General features: G+C 46.8%; 1 protein-coding gene across 1 annotated transcript in view; it reads left to right on the top strand.

Moving 5' to 3' along the window:
- Positions 1-2114: 2114 nt before the first annotated feature.
- lzts2a (leucine zipper, putative tumor suppressor 2a) overlaps positions 2115-20000 on the top strand; it is a 120908-nt gene continuing 103022 nt past the window's right edge. Inside the window, exon 1 of the mRNA XM_055646990.1 lies at positions 2115-2376. The gene's annotated coding sequence lies outside the window, so the exon portion shown is untranslated. The remainder of the gene's footprint in view (positions 2377-20000) is intronic.

The raw sequence follows: 20000 nt of genomic DNA, 5'->3' as shown, positions 1-20000 counted from the left end.
GTGACAGTATCCCAACAAGTCCTGATATCCCCTTCCCGCACCAACCAGCACCCCAAAGCTCAGTGAACCTCCCCTCCCCCAACCACCAGGCCACCTGAAGGATGTGCTGCCGTTTGAGAGGGTCCAGAGGAGGTTTACGAGAATGATCCCAGGGATGATTAGGTTAACATTTGCTGCACGTTTGACAGCACTGGGTCTGTACACGCTGGAGTTTAGAAGGATGAGGGGACACCTCACTGAAACTTATTGAATAGTGAAAGGCCTGGATAGAGTGGATGTGGAGAGGATGTTTCCACTTTGGGAGAGGCTAGGACCAGAGGGCACAGCCTCAGAATTAAAAGACGTACCTTTAGAAAGGAGGTGAAGAGGAATGGTGTTGAATTTGTGGAATTCAATGCCACAGGCGGCTGTGGAGGCCAATGGATATATTTAAGGCTGAGATTGACAGATTTTTGATTCGTACGGGTGTCAGGTGTTATGGGGATAAGGCAGGAGAATGGGGATGAGAGGGAAAGACAGATATGTCATGGTTGAATGGCGGAGTAGACTTGATGGGCTGAATGGCCTAATTCTGCTCCTAGAAGTTATGAACTCATCCTTGCTAATAAAGCCAGGGCTTGTAACACCACTGGAATGACTAGGTTCAAATAAATAATTCAACATGTGGGCCGTGCCTTATAATTAACTGGCTATTGCAATAATCGCTTCGTCCTTTCTTTCGATGGCTTCTGGAGGGGAGATTCCTGCAGGCAGTGGCCTGGGGCTCAGCAGATCTGAGCAGCTGCCCTCTCCCAGGCACAATAAACACTCTCAGCTGTGTGCCTGTGTCAGTGACTGTGGGGAACATGGATGGTTCCTCTCCTGCACTTTTTTATATTTGTCCAGATATATGAATAGGAAGCGTTTATAAGGATCTGGGCCAAATGTGTGCAATGGAATCAGTCTGAAGAAGGATCCCAACCTGGATACAGTGGATGAGAGGATGTTTCCACTGGTGGGCGAGTCTAGGACCAGGGGCCACAGCCTCAGAATAAAAGGACATACCTTTAGAAAGGAGATGAGAAGGAATTTCTTTGGTCAGAGGGTGGTGAATTTGTGGAATTCATTGCCACAGATGGCTGTGGAGACCAAGTTAATGAGTATTTTTACAGCGGGGATTGACAGATTCTTGATGAGTAAGGGTATCAGGGGTTATGGGGAGAGATAGATCAGCCACGGTGAAGTAGACTTGATGGGCTGAATGGCCTAATTCTGCTCCTATAACATGACTTAATCAAACGTAGACTGTCAATTCTTTCCACGGATGCTGCCTTACGTACTGAGTTCTTCCAGCAATGTTCTTTCACATCACATTGCATCATAAGTGGCGAAGCCAGCTTCCTTATCTTTCAGGATCACACCATGAAGACCTGAGTCCAATCTTTGACGAATTAGGCAAAAAATAAATAAATTGGTTTAGGACTTGCTCAACATGTGGCTGGTAAGAGGAGAACACAGTTCAGCTTTCGACTTCAGTGTCTCGCTGTCAGACCCTGGGAATCCGGAAGGGGCGCTGAGAGGGTTGCTAGCGAGGATTGGTTAGAAATTGAAACAGTCTGATACTGTGTGATGCATATTTTTTTTCAGACAATTCGCCCATCTCCTTTCTTTCATTGTTTTATTGGTTGTGACTGGATATGACTGCAGTCTGATGAGCTCGAGGTGTTAATTTCAAGTCAGTTTACACTGACACGCCGTCCTGTGCTAAACCCCACGGTTTAAAATGAACCACAACCAAGCAATATACAAGTACAAGAATCTTCAACTTCAGGAAATAGCTTGTTGAGGCAGGCAGTTTCCATCCAGGGCTGGAGAAACAGGGCGCAGATTTACAGGAAGAATCAGTGGTCAGTCAGAGTCACACCACCTTCTTTCGGGGTCCCCCCTTTTTGCCTTCTCTCGCCTCCCTCCCTCCCTCCCTCCCCTCTCCTCTCTCTCCCTCTCTCCCCCTCCCTCCCTCTCCCCCCTCCTCTCTCTCCCGCTCTCTCTCTCTCTCCCTCTCTCTCTCTCTCTCTCTCCTCCTCCCTCCCTCTCTCTCTCCTCCCCCCCCCCCTCCCTCCCCTCCCCTCCCCCCCCCTCCCCTCCCCTACACAGCGCTGCCTCTCAGCTCCAGACCAAAGATCTTTGCTCCAGACCACTGTAGTTGGCACCAACTCACTCCAAGCCGGGATGTAACAACTTTGCCGGTTGCGGTCTCTCCTCCCCCCCACGTTATTTCGTCCTCCCGGCGGAGGTTGGATTATTGCTGAAGTTGGAGGGAAGCGGCTGCGGAGATCGGGAACAGACTTCCCGGGACTTGAAGCGGAAAGTCGGATCCAACTGCTCGTTATACAGCCGGTGAGAAGTCGACTGAGTGTGGGTGTCGTGTTTATGGGGCGTTTCTGCTTGTTTCTGTTGCTGTTGCAAAACATAATCTCCCTCCATGGTTTTAACTGTGTGTCTGTTTAATTTCCTTAAAAAGTGACAGAAATGTTCTGGCATTAGGTGGGAAACGAACATCTGTTTGATAAATCATAACTCGGAATGTATCCATGTTCTGTGTTGTTCTCACTTATTCGTCAACTGTACTGTATATGGCCTGTGTAGCCCAGGAGAGATTATCCAGATATATACATATATACGCCTTACCATCTCATTTGACCGAACACTTTATTATATATAATAAAATAGTTATTATATTTTTATTAATTTTGTAATAATGTATACTATATATATGCAGTCTGACCCACTGAGTTACTCCAGCTTTTTGTGTCTTCCTTCCGTGTAAACCAGCATCTGCAGTTCCTTCTTTAACACATATATATGTGTGTGTATAATAAGCGTGTATATGCGTGTGGGTGTGTATATACAGTGCCCTCCATCATGTTTGGGACAAAGCCACATCATTTATTTATTTGCAAACAAAAAAAATCATATGTGGTTAAAGTGCACATTGTCAGATTTTAATAAAGGCCATTTTTTATACATTTTGGTTTCACCATGTAGAAATTACAGCAGTGTTTATACATAGTCCCCCCATTTCAGAGCACCATAATGTTTGGGACACAGCAATGTCATGCAAATGAAAGCAGTCATGTTTAGTATTTTGTTGCATATCCTTTGCATGCAATGACTGCTTGAAGTCTGTGATTCATGGACATCACCAGTTGCTGGGTGTCTTCTCTGGTGATGCTCTGCCAGGCCTGTATTGCAGCCATCTTTAGCTTTTGCTTGTTTTGGGGGCTAGTCCCCTTCAGTTTTCTCTTCAGCATATAAAAGGCATGCTCAATTGGGTTCAGATCAGGTGATTGACTTGGCCACTCAAGAATTGACCATTTTTTAGCTTTGAAAAACTCCTTTATTGCTTTAGCAGTATGTTTGGGATCATTGTCTTGCTGTAGAATGAACCGCCGGCCAATGAGTTTTGAGGCATTTGTTTGAACTTGAGCAGATAGGATGTGTCTACACACTTCAGAATTCATTATGCTACTACCATCAGCAGTTGTATCATCAATGAAGATAAGTGAGCCAGTACCTTCAGCAGCCATACATGCCCAGGCCATAACACCCCCACCACCGTGTTTCACAGATGAGGTGGTATGCTTTGGATCTTGGGCAGTTCCTTCTCTCCTCCATACTTTACTCTTGCCATCACTCTGATGTAAGTTAATCTTTGTCTCATCTGTCCACAATACCTTTTTCCAGAACTGCGGTTGCTCTTTTAAGTACTTCTTGGCAAACTGTAACCTGGCCATCCTATTTTTGCGGCTAACCAGTGGTTTGCATCTTGCAGTGTAGCCTCTGTATTTCTGTTCATGAAGTCTTCTGCGGACAGTGGTCATTGACAAATCCACACCCGACTCCTGAAGAGTGTTTCTGGTCTGTCGGACAGATGTTTGGGGATTTTTCTTTATTATAGAGAGAATCCTTCTGTCATCAGCTGTGGAGGTCTACCTTGGCCTGCCAGTCCCTTTGCGATTAATAAGCTTTCTTCTTAATGATGTTCCAAACAGTTGATTTTGGTAAGCTTAAGGCTTGGTTGATGTCTCCAACAGTTTTATTCTTGTTTCTCAGTCTCATAATGGTTTATTTGACTTTCATTTGCACAATTTTGGTCCTCATGTTGATAAACAGCAAATAAAAGTTTCCAAAGGTGATGGAAAGACTGGAGGAAAGACTAGACGCTGAGAGCTCCCTTTTACCTGCATTAAGGAAGCATTTAAACACACCTGAGCGATTACAAACACCTGTGAAGCCATGTGTCCCAAACATTATGGTGCCCTGAAATGGGGGGACTATGTATAAATAAAGCTTTAATTTTACATGGTGAAACCAAAATGTATAAAAATGGCCTTTAAATAAAATCTGACAATGTGCACTTTAACCGCATGTGATTTTTTTTCTATTACAAATCTCAAACTGTGGAGTACAGAGGCAAATAAATAAATGATAGGTCTTTATCCCAAACATTAAGGAGGGCACTGTATGTGTGTGTATCTGTGTGTGTGTATGTATACATATATATATTGCACGTGGCCTAACATTATATATACCCATACGGATATACACACACACACACACACCCACACACCCACATATATATATATATATATATATGCATACATATACACACACATATACACACATGTAAATATTTATATATCTGCGTATATATATATATATGTGTGTGTGTGTGTATATCTATGTGTTTATATACATAATGTTAGGCCGCATGAGATATTAATGTAGATAGGTGGGAACTTGGTCACGGATAAAGACTGAAGGAATAAATGATAGGTCTTATCTTGTTTAAATTTTAGAGATATAGCGTGGAGATACAATGGCCCACAGAGTCTATGTCACAGATCACCAGTTCATACTACTTCTGTGTTATCCCACTTTCTCAACCACCACCTGTGCACCAGGGACATGTTTTATAATATAGGGCAATTAACCCACAAACCTGCACGTCTTTGGGATGTGGGAGGAAATCCAGGTGGACACAGGAAGAGAACGTGCAAACTCCACACTGACAGCAGCCGAGGTCAGGATTGAACCCTGGTCTCTTGCGCCGTGAGCCAGCGGCTCTACCAGCTACGCCATTAAGGTCTGAAGGAGAGAAAGAGAGAGGAAGATACAAGGAGAAGGTTATGAGTAAAGGGCTGGGTGGATGAGAGCAGGATGCCATTGACTAGATCCAGGAATGGACTGGTGATGGGGGTTATTCCAGACCCAGTCAGTGTCAGGTTTACCATTGCTCAGTTGGCTGAAGTCTTGCGGCACCTTGTTAGAGGAATGAAGTTGGCCCTTGTCCACCCTGGAATGGGCAAAGGGGTGTGTGGCCTGGACCCAGAGAGAAATTAGCACAACTCAAATAGGATGTTTCTGCTAGTGGGAGAGCCTAGAACTAGAGGTTATAGCCTTAGAATAAAAGGGGATGAGGAGGAATATCTGTAGCCAGAGGGTGGTGAATCTATGGAATTCATTGCCTCAGACAGCTATGGAGGCCAAGTCAATGGATATTTTTAAGGTGGAGATTGGCAGATTCTTGATTAGCAAAGGTTCTTGATTAGACTTGATTGTGAAGGGTTATCGGGAGAAGGCAGGAGAACAGGGTTGAGAGGAAAAGATAGATCAGCCACGATTGTGTGACGGAGTAGACTCGAATGGCCTAATTCTCCTATAATCTATGAATTCATGACAAATTCATGTTGCTTCGTAAAAGAAAAATGATCTTCCTCTGAGACAGGAACAGTCTCTGAATGGGAGATTGACACAAAATGTGGAGCAACTCAGCTGGTCAGGCTGCATCTCTGGAGGAAAGAAATAGGTGACGTTTCGGGTCAAGACCCTTCTTCAGATTTCTTCAGACATCATGTTCCTTCCTCCACAAGTCTCTGAATGGGGCTCTGTGGGGCTTTGGCACCAGTATCTGGCTCCCAAACATTTCCTTTTGTGCTGGCTATTATATTTTTGTTCTTCTGGCACTTACTGTTAGTGTAGAGAAGGAAAGCCGAAAGCATTACTGGAGCTGGTTTATTAATGTCCAGGAAGGAATTGCAGATGCTGGTTTATACTGAAGTCAAGACACAAAATGCTGGAGTAATTCACGTCAGAGTCAGGCAGCATCCTGGAGAAAAGGAATGGACGAGTTTCGGGTTGGAAACCTTCTTCAGACCCTTCTTTGGACAGTCTATTAATGGGCTGCTTGCCACCATTTGCAGTTATGTGGCGTTCGAGAGTTAATACCGAGGCTAGCAAGGACCCTCTAGTTTCTATTTATTTTTGAGTTCGGTGTCTAATCAAATGGGAACTATCCTGTGTTCCTCTCTTGTAGTTTTGTAGTCATGAGAGAATGGTAGTGTGCTGAACGATATCCCACTTAACATCTTACTGCAGCTAGACTTAAGCGTTTATTAAGAGTATGAGAGAGACAGCAGGGGAGGAACGGGCTTTTGGGCTCACCGCGCCCACACCGACCACTGATCACCTTGATCAATTGTTTTTAAGAGGAGTAGCGATCACCAATTGAATGTTATTAGTCAGTGTGTGTTTGCAAACTGTGGGCTGTGTGTTAATTATTTCATAACATCTCCAAGAATTCTGGGTGTGGATCAGATATATTTTATTATTTTAGTTGACATTCAGCTGCGCTGAGGGAGTGCCATGTTTTTGAAAGCTGCAACTCATTAAGCTAAGCTTGCCTGTTCCGCTAGTGCAGGCAGGCGGATGTTAAAGATCTCCCAGCACTATTCAAAAGAGAGGCTCTTAAAGCCATAGTTTAACGTCATGCGTCCCGAAATGCACCCATGACACCAGCGTACCTGCACCAGCGGTATAACCGGTTTGTAGACGCAGTGCTCAACAGGTAATATAATAAACAAAACAAAATCATTTCCATACTTCAAACATAAAACAAAATAGTGCAAAAATAAAACATAGCCCCAAGTCCCCAATGCAACCCCGGCAGTTTGTAGTTTGGAGTTTAGTTGGTCTTCACAGTGTTGAAAACCTGATGGCTGTGGAGTAATAGAGGCCTACAATGTGTAAACAGGCCTTTCGGCCCAACTTGCCCACACGGGCCAACATGTCCCATCTACACTAGTTCCACCTGGCTGTGTTAGGCCCATATCCCACTAAACCTGTCCTATCCATGTAACCTGTCCAAATGTTTCTTAAGCATTGAGAAGTACCTGCCTCAACTCCCTCCTCCGCCGCCTTGTTCCATACACCCACCACCCTTTGTGTGAAAAAGTTACCCCTCAGATTTGTATTAAATCATTCCCCCCTCACCGTAAACCTATGTCCTCTGGTGCTCGATTCCCCTACTCTGGGCAAGAGGCTCTCAGAGTCTACTCCATCTATCCCTCTCATGATTTTGTACACCTGCATAAGATCACCCCCCATCCTCCTGCGCTCCAAGGAATAGAGCCCTAACCTGCAAAACCTCTCCCTAGAGCACAGGCCCCCGAGTCCTGCTGGGAAGGAGCTGTTTCTGAACCAGGACGTGACAGTTTTCAGACCTTCTTTCCCGATGGTAGGTGTAAAATGAGTGTGTGGCCAAGGTGGCGTGGCCCTCTAATGTTGCTGCCTGTGCTTTTGAGACAGCGCCTCTTATAGATCCCTTCGATGGTGGGGAGGTGACCCACGTGGTCACAGTGAGAACATGCTAATTCCGTACAGACAGCACCCGAGGTCATGATCGAACCCGGGTCTCGGGTGCTGCAAGGCACTGTGCCGCCGTGCAGAATTCATTGTACGTACCTGTGTGTGTTGGGGTCTTTACCATACATTGGAGTTGCCTGTGTCTAGTGGGGTCTGAATCATACATTGTACACACAATACCTGTGTCTGTGTAGTGGGGTCTGAACCATACATTGTAGGTGTCTGTGTATGTAGTGGGACCTTGGGCTACACATTGTGATATAAAAAGTTGTTCTTGTTCCTGATTGTACACATGTGCTTTGCTTGTATTGTCCCATGCAGCATGTTTGACTACCTGATCATTAATATTGATTTGACTTGTGCTGGGTGACAACACTCCCTTTAATGATCCCTTGAATGCAAGCAGATGGCAGGCACATAGAACTATTCCCCGGTCCATTGACCACATTGATGGTGATATCGTTCCCCCGGAGGTTGGTAGCACCGTATGCCAAGACGACGATGTTTCAGCCTGTGCCGGGACAAGGAATTGCAGATGCTGGTTAATGCACAAAAGGAGAGGAAGTGCTGGAGTAACATGGTGGGTTGGGCAGCATCTCTGGAGAGCATAGATAGGTGCCATTTTGGGTTGGGACCCTTCTTCACCCTCATAGGTGGCGTTTTGGGTTGAGTCCCTTCTTCAGACTGGGTACGTGATATTTCGGGTCAGGACCCATCTTCAGACTCCCAAGGTGACATTTCAGGTCAAGATCCTTTTTTGGACTCAAAGGTGATGGTTCGGGTTGTCACCCTCCTTCAGACTAGCCTGAAGAAGGGTTCCCACCCGAAACGTTACCTATCCGTGTTTCCCCAGAGACGCTGCCTGACCCGCTGCGTCTTGTCAGATTGTGCCTTCTTCCTCTGTCGTATGTCTTTTAGACCTGCAGCTCCGTTGAGGCGAGCCAGGTCAACATGTCATCGTCCAGGTCAATCAGACCTCGTTCACCATTCGGTGGCCGGTGTTTGGGGCAACTGGTGACTTGGGTCCCCACACTCACAGGAGGTGCTGTCCACGAGGCCCCACCTCTCCATCGCTACTCCATAGCGCCCGACGCCTGTCCTCAAGCGGTTGAGGGTTGTCCACTGCTTTCGAGACAGGTCCTGGCCAGGGACGTCCATGGGGTTATTAATGTAATGGTGTAGCCTAGATGGTTCCGCTGACTTCCACTGGTCTCTCCATCTCGCCTTGACCCAGGCGGTCTTGGAAGCATCAGCCGGCGTTGTGCAGAGCAGCTCTTGGGCTTGCGTGGCAAAGGGGCGCCATGACTTGAGATTGTGCCAATGGACTCTAGCTCCTCCGTCAGAAACGCTTACCACCAGCATTCTCTCCGTCCCCAACCCTCTGGTAAACGCCAGAGATGCTGCCTGGCCCACTGAGCCACTTTGTGTCTATCTTCAGTATGAACCAGCATCTGCAGCTCATTCCTACACTGACCCCCTCTTCCCCATGTTTAACGGCATGTCTGTCACCCACAGTTTGCAGCCTGCTTTTTGGACTCTCAGCTTTTAAATCGAGAGGTTTGCCAAAAGAGAGAGCGGGAGAGAGCAAGTGAACAGGGGGCTTTTATGTGGGATTTTGTTTGGGTTAAATGGGTTGCTGTGTTTGCCCACACACTGAGTGATTGGACTGCAGAGCAACCCGCTGTAGGTGAAGGATGTGGAATTTCACATGAGCTGTCATGTTGTTGTATAAATGGAAAATAAAATCTTTTTGAATGTATTGCTTACTGCAAAACAAAAAACGTACCCAAAATACCAGCAAGGTCAACGATCAGTTAATCACCCCTCCCTCTCCCTCTCTCTCTCTCTCTCTCTTTTTTTTCCATTCCAATTACTTTATTCAACAATTGCATATCGGAGTGTACCAAAAGTGCATAAACTTTCAATGGGCACAATACATCAAGCAGTCATTATTGTACAATGGTGCAGTCTTTGTCTACAATGCTCTCGACCCCCCCCTGCGGGGACCAGCGTTCACGGAAGGCCTCCAGCGTCCCCGTGGACACCGCGAGTTCTCTCTCCCAGGACGCGCGAGCACGGACGTAGAACCGGAAGAGGGATGTAGGCGGCCGACTCTGGTGTGACCATCGACCGCCCGCTGCCTGGACCCGCGAATGGCCATCTCGGCCTGGCCCAGGAGCAAACCGACAGGGAGATCCCACCTTCCCGATCGGCCCTGCCCCTGTGCCCTGTGTCCAAACACCAGGATCGTGGGACTAAAATGCAGACAAAACTTGAGGAGCCGCCCCTTCAGATAGTGGTACAGGGGCAGCAACGTCTCACACTCCATGTACACGTGGAACACGGTCTCTTCCTCGCCGCAGACAATACAGGCGGTCGGCGAGTCCGTGAACCGACAAAAGTTTATTGCGCACCACGGCTCTGTGCAACACTCTCCACCCCAGTGGAGGACGCCCTTGTAGAGAGACCTCCACTGAGGATTACTCCCGCTGTCAGGTGGTAACACGGACCACCATGGCGTGTCCGGACGGAAGGCGAAGGCGAGGAGGTGTGGAGTGTGCAGGAGCATCCCGTACAGTACACGTCTCTCCGCGTCACGGAACGGCACGTGGCGCATCGCGGAAAGGAAGCTCGTGTTGTGGGGCCGGCGCCCGGGAAATATATCCGGAGCCTGGGGCCAATGAGCAATTCCGGAGGAGCGGGGGTAAGCTCAGTCACAAACACTCCCATCACACGCGTCTCCTCGACACCCGCCATGACAGGGTGAGGACCAGCCCCCCTCGCAGATACAACACCCCACTCCCCCTGGTGGAGCAACACACTGGCTGAAGACGACCAGATTCCTCACTCTCAACACATCGCGATAGAAACTAGGCAGACCCTGTATGGCGGGGCGACTGATGCCCGCCACTGGTAACCGCGGAAACCCCCTTAGGCAACAGCCCCGGCAAAAAAGATACATGGCTAGAGTGGCCGTCTGGGGGAGGGGGGGAACCGCCACCTGGGTGCCAAGGACTGGCCGCACTCCTCTAATGGGACCTCGGGACTGCTGCGGAAACCCAGTGCTTCCCATCTCTCTCTATCTCTCTCTCCTTCTCTCCCTTTCCTTTTCTCACCCTTTTTTTTTCAATTCCAAGACTTTATTCGACACAACAAATGATACAACAGATCAAGTCATAAACACAAAGAAATTACATTATATCAAGTGTCATTATAATACAACTTTACAATCATTGTTCACAATACTCTCAACCCCACGCGGTGACCAGCGCCCACGGAATACCTCCAAAGTCCCCATGAACACCGCATGTTCCCTCTCCTGGGACACACGTGCACGGACGTAGGCCCGAAAGAGGGGCAGCAGCCGACTCTTGCCTGACCATCAACCGCCTGCTGCCTGGACCCACGTATGGCCATCTTGGCCAGGCCCAGTAGTAAACCGACAGGTAAGTCCCACCCCCCCACTTGGCTCTCCCCACACCCTGCCTTGTGTCCAAACACAAGAATCGTAGGACTAAAATGCAACCAGAAATTTAGAAACAACCCCTTCAGATATTGGTACAGGGGCAGTAGCCTCTCACACTCCATATAGACGTGGAACACGGTCTCTTCCTCGCCACAGAAAATACAGGCAGCGGACGAGCCCGTGAACCGACTCAAAAGTTTGTTACATGCCACCGCTCTGTGCAACACTCTCCACCCCAGGTCCCCAATATAAAGGGGACAACTCCCTTGTACAGGGACCCCCACTGGGGACCTTCCCCGCCTTCAGGTGGTAACACCGTCCGCCATGGTGTGTCGGGACGGGAAACGTAGGCAAGAAGGTGCAGAATGTGCAGGAACATTCTATACAGTGAGCGTCTCTTCGCGTCACGAAACGGCACGCTAATCATCTCAGAAAGGCGGCTCAGGTTGTGTGGAGCCGGTGCCCGAGATATATCCCGGAACCGAGGCCCGATGAGCAGATCTGACGGAGCGGGTAAGAGCTCATTCAAAACCACTCTAGGCGCACGCCTTTCCTCGACACCCGCCATGACTGGGTGAGGACAGGCCACTCCCGCAGCCGCAACATCCCCCTCCCCTCGTGGAGCAACACGCTGGCTGAAAACAACCAGATTCCTTACTCTTAACACATCCCGGTAGAAAACAGGCAAGCCCCTTGGGGCGGGTCGACTGATGCCCGCCACCGGGAGCCGCGAGACCCCCCTTAGACAACGACCCCGTCGGAAAAAATACGTGGCCAAAGCGTGCCATCTGGGGGGGTTCTCTATATACATATATCTCCTCAGAGTCCTGAGGCGGAGAGCAGCCACATGGGTACGCACGCATACCAAGGACTGGCCGCCCTCCTCTAACAGGAGCCCTGGGACTGCTGCGGAAACCCAGTGCTTCCCATCTCTCTCTCTATCTCTCTCTCCTTCTCTCTCCCTTTCCTTTTCTCACCCTCTCTCTTTCCTTCTGTCTCTCTCTCTTCCCTTCTCTCTCTCTCTTTCCTTCCTTCCTCTCTCTCTCTCTCTCTCTTCCTTCCTCTCTCTCTCTCTCTTTCTCTCTCTCTCTCTCTCTTTCTCTCTCTCTGTCCTCGCTCTCTCTCTCTCTCTTCTGTCTCTCTCTGTAAATATCTCGGTCTCTCTCTCTCTCTCACTGTAAATGTCTGTCTTTGCCTCTGATCTCTGTAAATATCTCTGTCTGTAAATGTCTCTCTCTCGTTCTCAGTCTCCCTGTGCAGGAATTTAATTCACATGTTAAATGCTGAGAGATACAGTGAAAGAGTGACAACTTTAAACGAAGGGTGTTGTGGCAAGATGGGGAGGATTGTATTAAACAGGACGTGTGTGTGTGTGTGTGTTCACACGTTATATACCCGCATAATGCCATAAGAAAGGCACCATTAGATATGATGGTGAATCCAGTTTTATTCTCTCACTGGCACAATGTCAACACTTGTTTTGAAAGCAAGGTTTTTAAAGAACTTGCCTCAGACACCACTTTTAAACATTGATGACAGACTGCCTGTTTCTCAAACTAGAATCGCAACGAGAAGTGGTTTTGGAACCTGTGATCGCAGACAAAGTGACTTTTGTTTACTGACTGATCACTGCACAGATTAGCAGGCTTTCTTCCATGCTTTTCATAGCAGAAGTTGACCCTGTTATGTTTGCATTTGTTTTTTGTTCTGTAAAAATACTTGAGTGTGGAGAATGTTTGATTCATGATATGTGAAAGGAACAATTTGCAGGGCTCGCAGTTGAGAACAGGGGAGTGCAAGGTTTAGTTTAGAGATATAGCATGGAAACAGGCCCTCTGGCCCACTGTTCATGCCGACCTTTGATCACCGCGTCTCTCTGCCTCTCTCTCTCTCTCCACCCCCTCTGTGTGTGTGTGTCTCTCTATTTCTGACTTTATCTCTCTTTCTGTGCAAACTCAACATAAACAGTGCTCAAAGTTGGGATCGAACCTGGGTCTCTGGCGCTGTGAGGCAGCAGCTGTGCCACTGTGCTAACTGAGTACTGGCAGGACTAAGCCTCGTGTGTTGTTGAGTCGGGAGACGGTACATGGAGTAGTTTGTGAAGGTGGATGTGAAGGACCTGGTTTTCAGCATTTGCCAAGGGAACATCAGACAAGAGGGCTGGTGATCAGTGGACCATGTGATCTTCATGAGATCTTCTGAAACCGGGCTAAGATAAATGTTTTTGGAAAATTTGGGTCCCGACCCAAAACATAATCTATCCATTGTTCTCCAGAGATGCCGCCTGACCCGTTGATTTACTCCAGCATTTTGTGCTCTTTTGTGTAAACCAGCATCTGCAGTTCCTTGATTACATAAAGAAAAATTGCAACTGGGCTTAGCTTCAAGTTGAGAGGGAATCAACGTTTAAAGGAGATGTGCATGGTACCTCTTTTTACTCAGAAGGTGATGGGTGCCTGGAACGTGTCAGTTGATGCAGATACAACAGTGGCAGCTAAGAGATTGTATGATATGGAGAGTCGAGATATGCATTATGAGCAGGGGGACAAGAGATGGATGGCATCATGTTCAGCACAAATATTGTGGGCGAAGGGCCTGGTTTTTGTGCTGTACTATTCTGTGTTCTATCGGGCCAATTGGCCCTTCAAGCCTGCCCTGGGATGCAATATAAGACACATAGTGCTGGAGTCAGCCACACACAAGTACGGCACAGTGGCATAATGGCGGCACAGAGGCATGGCCAATAGAGCTGCCGCCTCACCGTTCCAGAGGCCCTGGTTCGATCCTGACCTCGGATGCTGTTGGCGTGGAGTTTGCACGTTCTCCCTGTGACCATGTGGGTTGCCTCCGACTACTCCAATTTCCTCCCACGTCTGTAAATTGCCCCTAGTGCAGGGAGTGGATGAGAAAGTGGGATAATATAAAGCGAATGTGACCAGTGATCAATGGTTGGCATGGACTCAGTGGGCCGAAGGGCCTGTTTCTATGCTGTACTCTAATCTAAATTAAACATCAGGTGGTGGTGCCAAGAGAAAAATGGCGGCCAGCATAATATAGTGTTGCAGCATTACGATTATAGGGAAAAAGTTCAATGCCTGCAATGGGGTAGGTTGGAAGATTGGGACTACTGCCTAGTTTATGGGAGGATGGTTCAGTAATCTGATAAGAAGAAGTTATTTCTGAGTCTCGTGGTACTTGCTCTACAATGGACTTGTTTGTCAATTGAGTTTGCATCGTTCTTTTCTTTCAACTGACATAGAATTGATGTGTAATTTATGCCTAATTTATGCTTTGAGTGTTGTCCGTGTTTCCGCAGTGCTGCTGCAAGCAGCATTTCTTTGCAGCTGTACCTCACCATACTAAAACTCAACTTGACTTGCTCCAAGGTTATCATTGGCACCATGCAATGTTCTGACATGACGATCGCCCATTGATGGTGGATGTGACACTGACCAGGCAAACTACGCCCCTCCTCTTCCATATCTGTGCCTGAACGCACCATTCATCCCCCATACTATCTTCTGGATTTGAGAACCCCCTGCTATGGCCTCTCCACATTGTTACCTCTGGTGGCAGGGATTATCGGGAGAAGGCAGGTGAATGGGGTTGAGAGGGAAATATAGATTAGCCATGATTGAATGGCAGAGTGGATGATGGGCCGAACGGCCTCATACTGCTCCTGTAACTTATGCATTTACGAAAATCTCTCTTTGTTCCCATGAACTTTGCAGTCAGACATGACCCCTGAGTAACATTCACCTGTGTCACACCTCTACTGAGAAGCAAGAGAGGGTGAGAGTGAGAGTGAGAGAGATACAATGTGAGAGGGGGGGAGAGAGTGAAAGTGAAATAGTGTGGGAGTGAGGGAGAGAGATTGAAAGGGTGAGAGTGTGTGAGGGAGAGAGAGGGAGGGAGGGAAAGAGTGTGTGTGGGAGAGAAAGAGAGAGCCCGGCCTGATTTTCCCCTCAGCTGCTCCTGCTGGTCTGGGCACATGCAGCATCCTGTTTTCTTTGGAACGGGTATAATGCCCGGCACTGAAGCCAACACAAGCAACACAAGATGCTGATGCTACTTTATCCTGGCTTGTGTCAATCTTCGCGTAAATGTGACCTCAGGCCCGGGTCAGGGTTGCCAACATTGGGTGAGAGCTGGGAGTGAGAAATTGGGGGAGACCAAGACTGAGGGATGGGGGGGGGGGGGGGGGGGGGGGGGGGGGGGGGGGGGGGGGGTCCCCCTCTCCCATTGGTACGGAGCTTTTGCATTTTTCAGCTTGAAATTGTGCAATCTGGTGCATACTGTAGCGAGTCTTTTAACACTCACACTTGAATGCAATATTTATGCTTTAAATTGGATTAGCTATGAATAAGGTTAGGCTAAATTACATTCCTAATTATATTCCACAGTAGAGCCAGGCTCTGATCAACAGGTGCAGCACATGAATGATCTTAGTGTATTCATGTATGGAAATAAGATTATAATCAGGCACTTGGCCCATGTTGACCAAGCTGGGTCTCACTGCACACCTGGTATTACTCCTGACCCTGACTCCAGTTGCATACCTTCTCTCATTCCTGACCCTGAGTCCAGTCTTACGCCTGGCCCCCTATTCTACCCTGATCATCGCTGCATACTTGCTTAGGTTCCTAGTGCTGAACACTCCCATTGTCCCAGCTTTGACTGCACACCTAGTACTATTCCAGACCTTGACTCTGGATGCACACTTGGCCTTGCTCCTAGCCCCTCTGCACTGACAATATATCTGGTCCACACATAGAGCCCCAGGATCTGACCCCCTGGACTTAACCTATTCCGTTCAAGACCCCAGGTGCTTATCTAATGCGGTAATCTTTTATGGGGCACTTCACGGACCACATTTTGTATAACAAAATTTGCTACGTTCATTGGCTTCCTTCTTATCTAACATGCTTGTTACTTTGTCAAAGAAGTCATCAATTGGTTGAACCAAATCTCGCATCCATAAAATTATACTCACTCAGTTGAATAAGTATTCTGTTACCATTTCCTACATTTTCCTAACAAACCGTCCTGGTCAATTTTAGTCCCAATATTTTCAGTATTTTGCTGTCTTCCTCTCAGATGGGACTTTTCCGAAATGCCAAGTCCAATAACTATATATTTAAGCAATAATATTCTATTTAATGTGATCTTGAGAGTACATAATATTTTCTGTGGTATTCATTACACAACAATGATATTAAAAAAAGGTAGACAAAAATGCTGGAGAAACTCAGTGGGTGCGGCAGCATCTATGGAGTGAAGGAAATAGGCAACGTTTCAGGCCGAAACCCTTCTTCAGACTTGATGCTGCCGCACCCGCTCAGTTTCTGCAGCATTTTTGTCTACATTCGATTTTCCAGCATCTGCAGTTCCTTCTTAAACAATGATTAAAAAAATCTTTGTTTTGATTGCACCTATCAACATGCATGCATTATTATATTACAGTTAATATATACAGAGGGCAAATTTTTGTTCCAATGCTCCCCATTCCCAATTAGTTTTACATTGAAGTGATTGCAATCCAAGTGAAGTTTAAATGGCATCAGAAAAATAAAACCTCCGGATGATATTCATTACGTGGTTGGTTGGAGTCAGTATCAGCACAACTACTATATTAAACTTTGAATCTTCAGATGTCCTGGTTTAAGCTAAAACTAAAGACAAATAATAACCTCCTCACACATTCCCCTGCAAGCATCTCTGTCACTCCTTTAGAATATGCCCCTTCTTTGAATAAGCTCTTAAACATCGCATCTGAATCAGTTTCCATCTGATTACAATCCTTGAAGATGTTCATCTACGTGTTCAATTAATAAAACACCGAGATTGGGGACATTTCTATTCAACCTTTCAAAGGAATTTTTTTTTGGGGGGGGGGGGTTAGAAATAGTCAGTGAGGTAAACAAACATAATAGTCGAATGGCAAATGACAATAGTGCTACCTTCCCAATATTTAACTGAAGGGTATAATGGGTTATCGGGGCTGTATGTTGTGACAGACAGCCTGATACCTTGCAAGTTATTTTAATATTACATTTATCCCATCCCCCTGGATATTCTGGATTAATAAATTAAGGTTTTGTCAACTAATTACAAATCAGGCGAATTACAAATTAATAACATTAGCCAACTCCGAAACACGAAGCGCTGAGCATTGGGATCTAGACATCATGGACAACTGGCCTCAGTTCCCCGCTCACATCGGGCTGTGCTCTCAGTCTGAACCAGGGGCTGCGGAGCGTTTTTGAAAGTGGGGGGACTGAGCGATCACTGACCTTGGGGGTACCCAGTGAGGGAGTGGAACGACCTAATGGGGGGAGGGTGCGGGAGGTGGGCAGAAGGGCCTGTTTCTATGCTGTATCTCTAAACTAAACAAAACTAAAGTAAACTAAAGAAAAGTGCCTTTTGCTGATTGAAACCAATGGAAGAGTTTTTACTGGCAACCTTGAAGTGGAACATAGGTAATGTTATTGTTCTTACTGTCTCAGCACAGGGCAAGACTAAATTCAATCAGAGCAACTTCCTTCCTTGTGTAATCTTTGTTTTGCTTTGCTCTGAATTTGTCGCTGAATTGATTTTGAAAGGCAGAGGGTGTCACAGTTAATTCTCTCTCGGTGAATTATTTTGGTGGTGATGTTCTCCACGGGGACTGATTAGATCAGCGTTTCTCAACCTTTTTACCCTTGTGGAACCCTTGAAATAATATTCAAGTCTCACGTCTCATTCTCATTTCATGTCTCTTTCTTTCTCTTTCATAAACTTAGTTCATAAGGCAAACGTAATATATTTTTATGAGAGAGAGAGAGAGAGAGAAAACAGAAAAGATGGAGACCATGCATGCGTCTGTACTCTAGTGAGTCACGATGATACACAAATCCGTCACACACAGGTCCTGTCCACTGACCACTAAAGGCTGTTTCACACTGGCGCTGTATAGACGTCACTAAATATATTCCCTATGATTATTATATTTTAAATTATAGTTGAAGACTTTATTATAATACCCAAGAATTTTCGAAGATTGTGCTGTACGTGTATAATAAAATTACAAATATGAAATTAAACACAAAAATGACTTAAAAATGCATTTATGTATTTATCACTATTTCTCTCTGAGCCCCGAGCGACTACTCGCGGAACCCTAGCGTTCCGGGGAATGCCGGTTGAGTGGGTCAGACAGAATCCCTGGGGAACATGGATTGATGACGTTTCAGATCAAGACCTTTTAGATGTTAGACTTTAGAGATGCACTGTGGAAACGACCATCAGCCCACTGAATCCGCGGCAACTAGCGATCACCTGTTCACACAGGTTCTGTGTTGTCCCACTTTCTCACACACCAGGGGCAATTTTTTTTATAGAGGGCAATGAACATAAAAAAGCCCACACGTCTTTGGGAGGAAACGCACGTGGTCACAAAAGCGAATGTGCAAGGGACAATTTACGGAAACCAATTCACCTACCAACCTGATTAAGAAGGAACTGCTGATGCTGGAAAATCGAAGGTAGACAAAAATGCTGGAGAAACTCAGCGGGTGAGGCAGCATCTATGGAGCAAAGGAAATAGGCAACGTTTTGGGTCGATGTCTCGATTGCAATCATGTTTCCGCTGACTGGAGAGCGGGCAACAAAAAAGCTTTTGCCTGCACCTCGGTACACGTGAGAATAAACTGCAAATGCAAAAACATTGTTGCTGCTGACATAGGTTTTCTTGCCTGTTTCCCAAGCAAGCTCCCATCTGCCTTTTGGGAGGTTAAATGATTCCTGGAAGGCACGATGCTCATTTGCCTCTGTCAATGCCCTGGTGCATTGTTCATATTAATCAGGGCACAGAGGATCAGTGCTTTACTTCACCATCTAATAGGCAATTGCTAAAGGCCTGGACTACCTCCATGGGATATGATGTGAAAGGACATTGGCTGGTGTGCCTCCTCATTACTGGTGTAAGTACTTCGAGCCGGAATGCAGTTAGGGTTGTGTCACCACCATTAGTACAAACCGGGCTTTGAGCCGGGTCTGAGGACAGGCCCTGGGAACTGGAAGCTGAATAAATTGCTTGGCAGCTGCAAATAATAACCTTGCTTCACCTGGCCATTTGCTTTCAATTCCGGCAGCAAGTGTCCAATAAAATACCTTGGGGACCCATATTTATGCTCTTGTTTCCGTAGGCATAAGACATGGATGCAAAATGAAAGCATGTGTCACATTGGCCAGCGTTCGATACAGAAAACTGCAATTTTCATTTTATTCCTGCCAAACCACTTAACCCTTTGGGTAGAGGCAGCACACTGGACGAGGTTTGCTATCTGCGTTTAGCTTAGTTTAGCTTAGTTGAGAGATATGAAGCGTAGTAACAGGCCTTTCAGCCCAGCAAGTCCACCCTGACCAGCGATCGCCCATACACTGGTTCCATCTCACACATTAGGGGCAATTTACAGAAGCCAATTAACCTACAAACCCGCACGTCTCTAGAATGTGGGAGGAAACTGGAGCACTCGGAGAAAATCCACGCAGTCACAGGGAGAACGTACAAACTCTGTACAGACAGCACCCATAGTCGGGATCGAACCCGGGTCTCTTGCGCTGTAAGGCAGCAACTCTACCGCTGCGCCACCGTGCCGCTCAGTAGCACAGATGTGAAAAAGGGAAAGTACCCTATGTTAGAGGAAAGACTGAAGTTATGGTATGCTTGCCTTTTTTGGTCGGGGCATGGTGTATAAGGATCAGGTATTCATGATGCAGCTTTATAGGACTTTGGTTAGGCTGCATTTGGAGTTTTGCATGTAGTTCTGGTTGCCCCATTACAGGAAGGATAAGGAGGCTGCGGAGAGGG

Source organism: Leucoraja erinacea, chromosome 15 (genome assembly GCF_028641065.1).
Source record: "Leucoraja erinacea ecotype New England chromosome 15, Leri_hhj_1, whole genome shotgun sequence".
Lineage (NCBI taxonomy): Eukaryota > Metazoa > Chordata > Chondrichthyes > Rajiformes > Rajidae > Leucoraja > Leucoraja erinaceus.
Note: the sequence above shows the minus strand (reverse complement) of the source record. Positions and strands in the feature narration are given on the sequence as shown.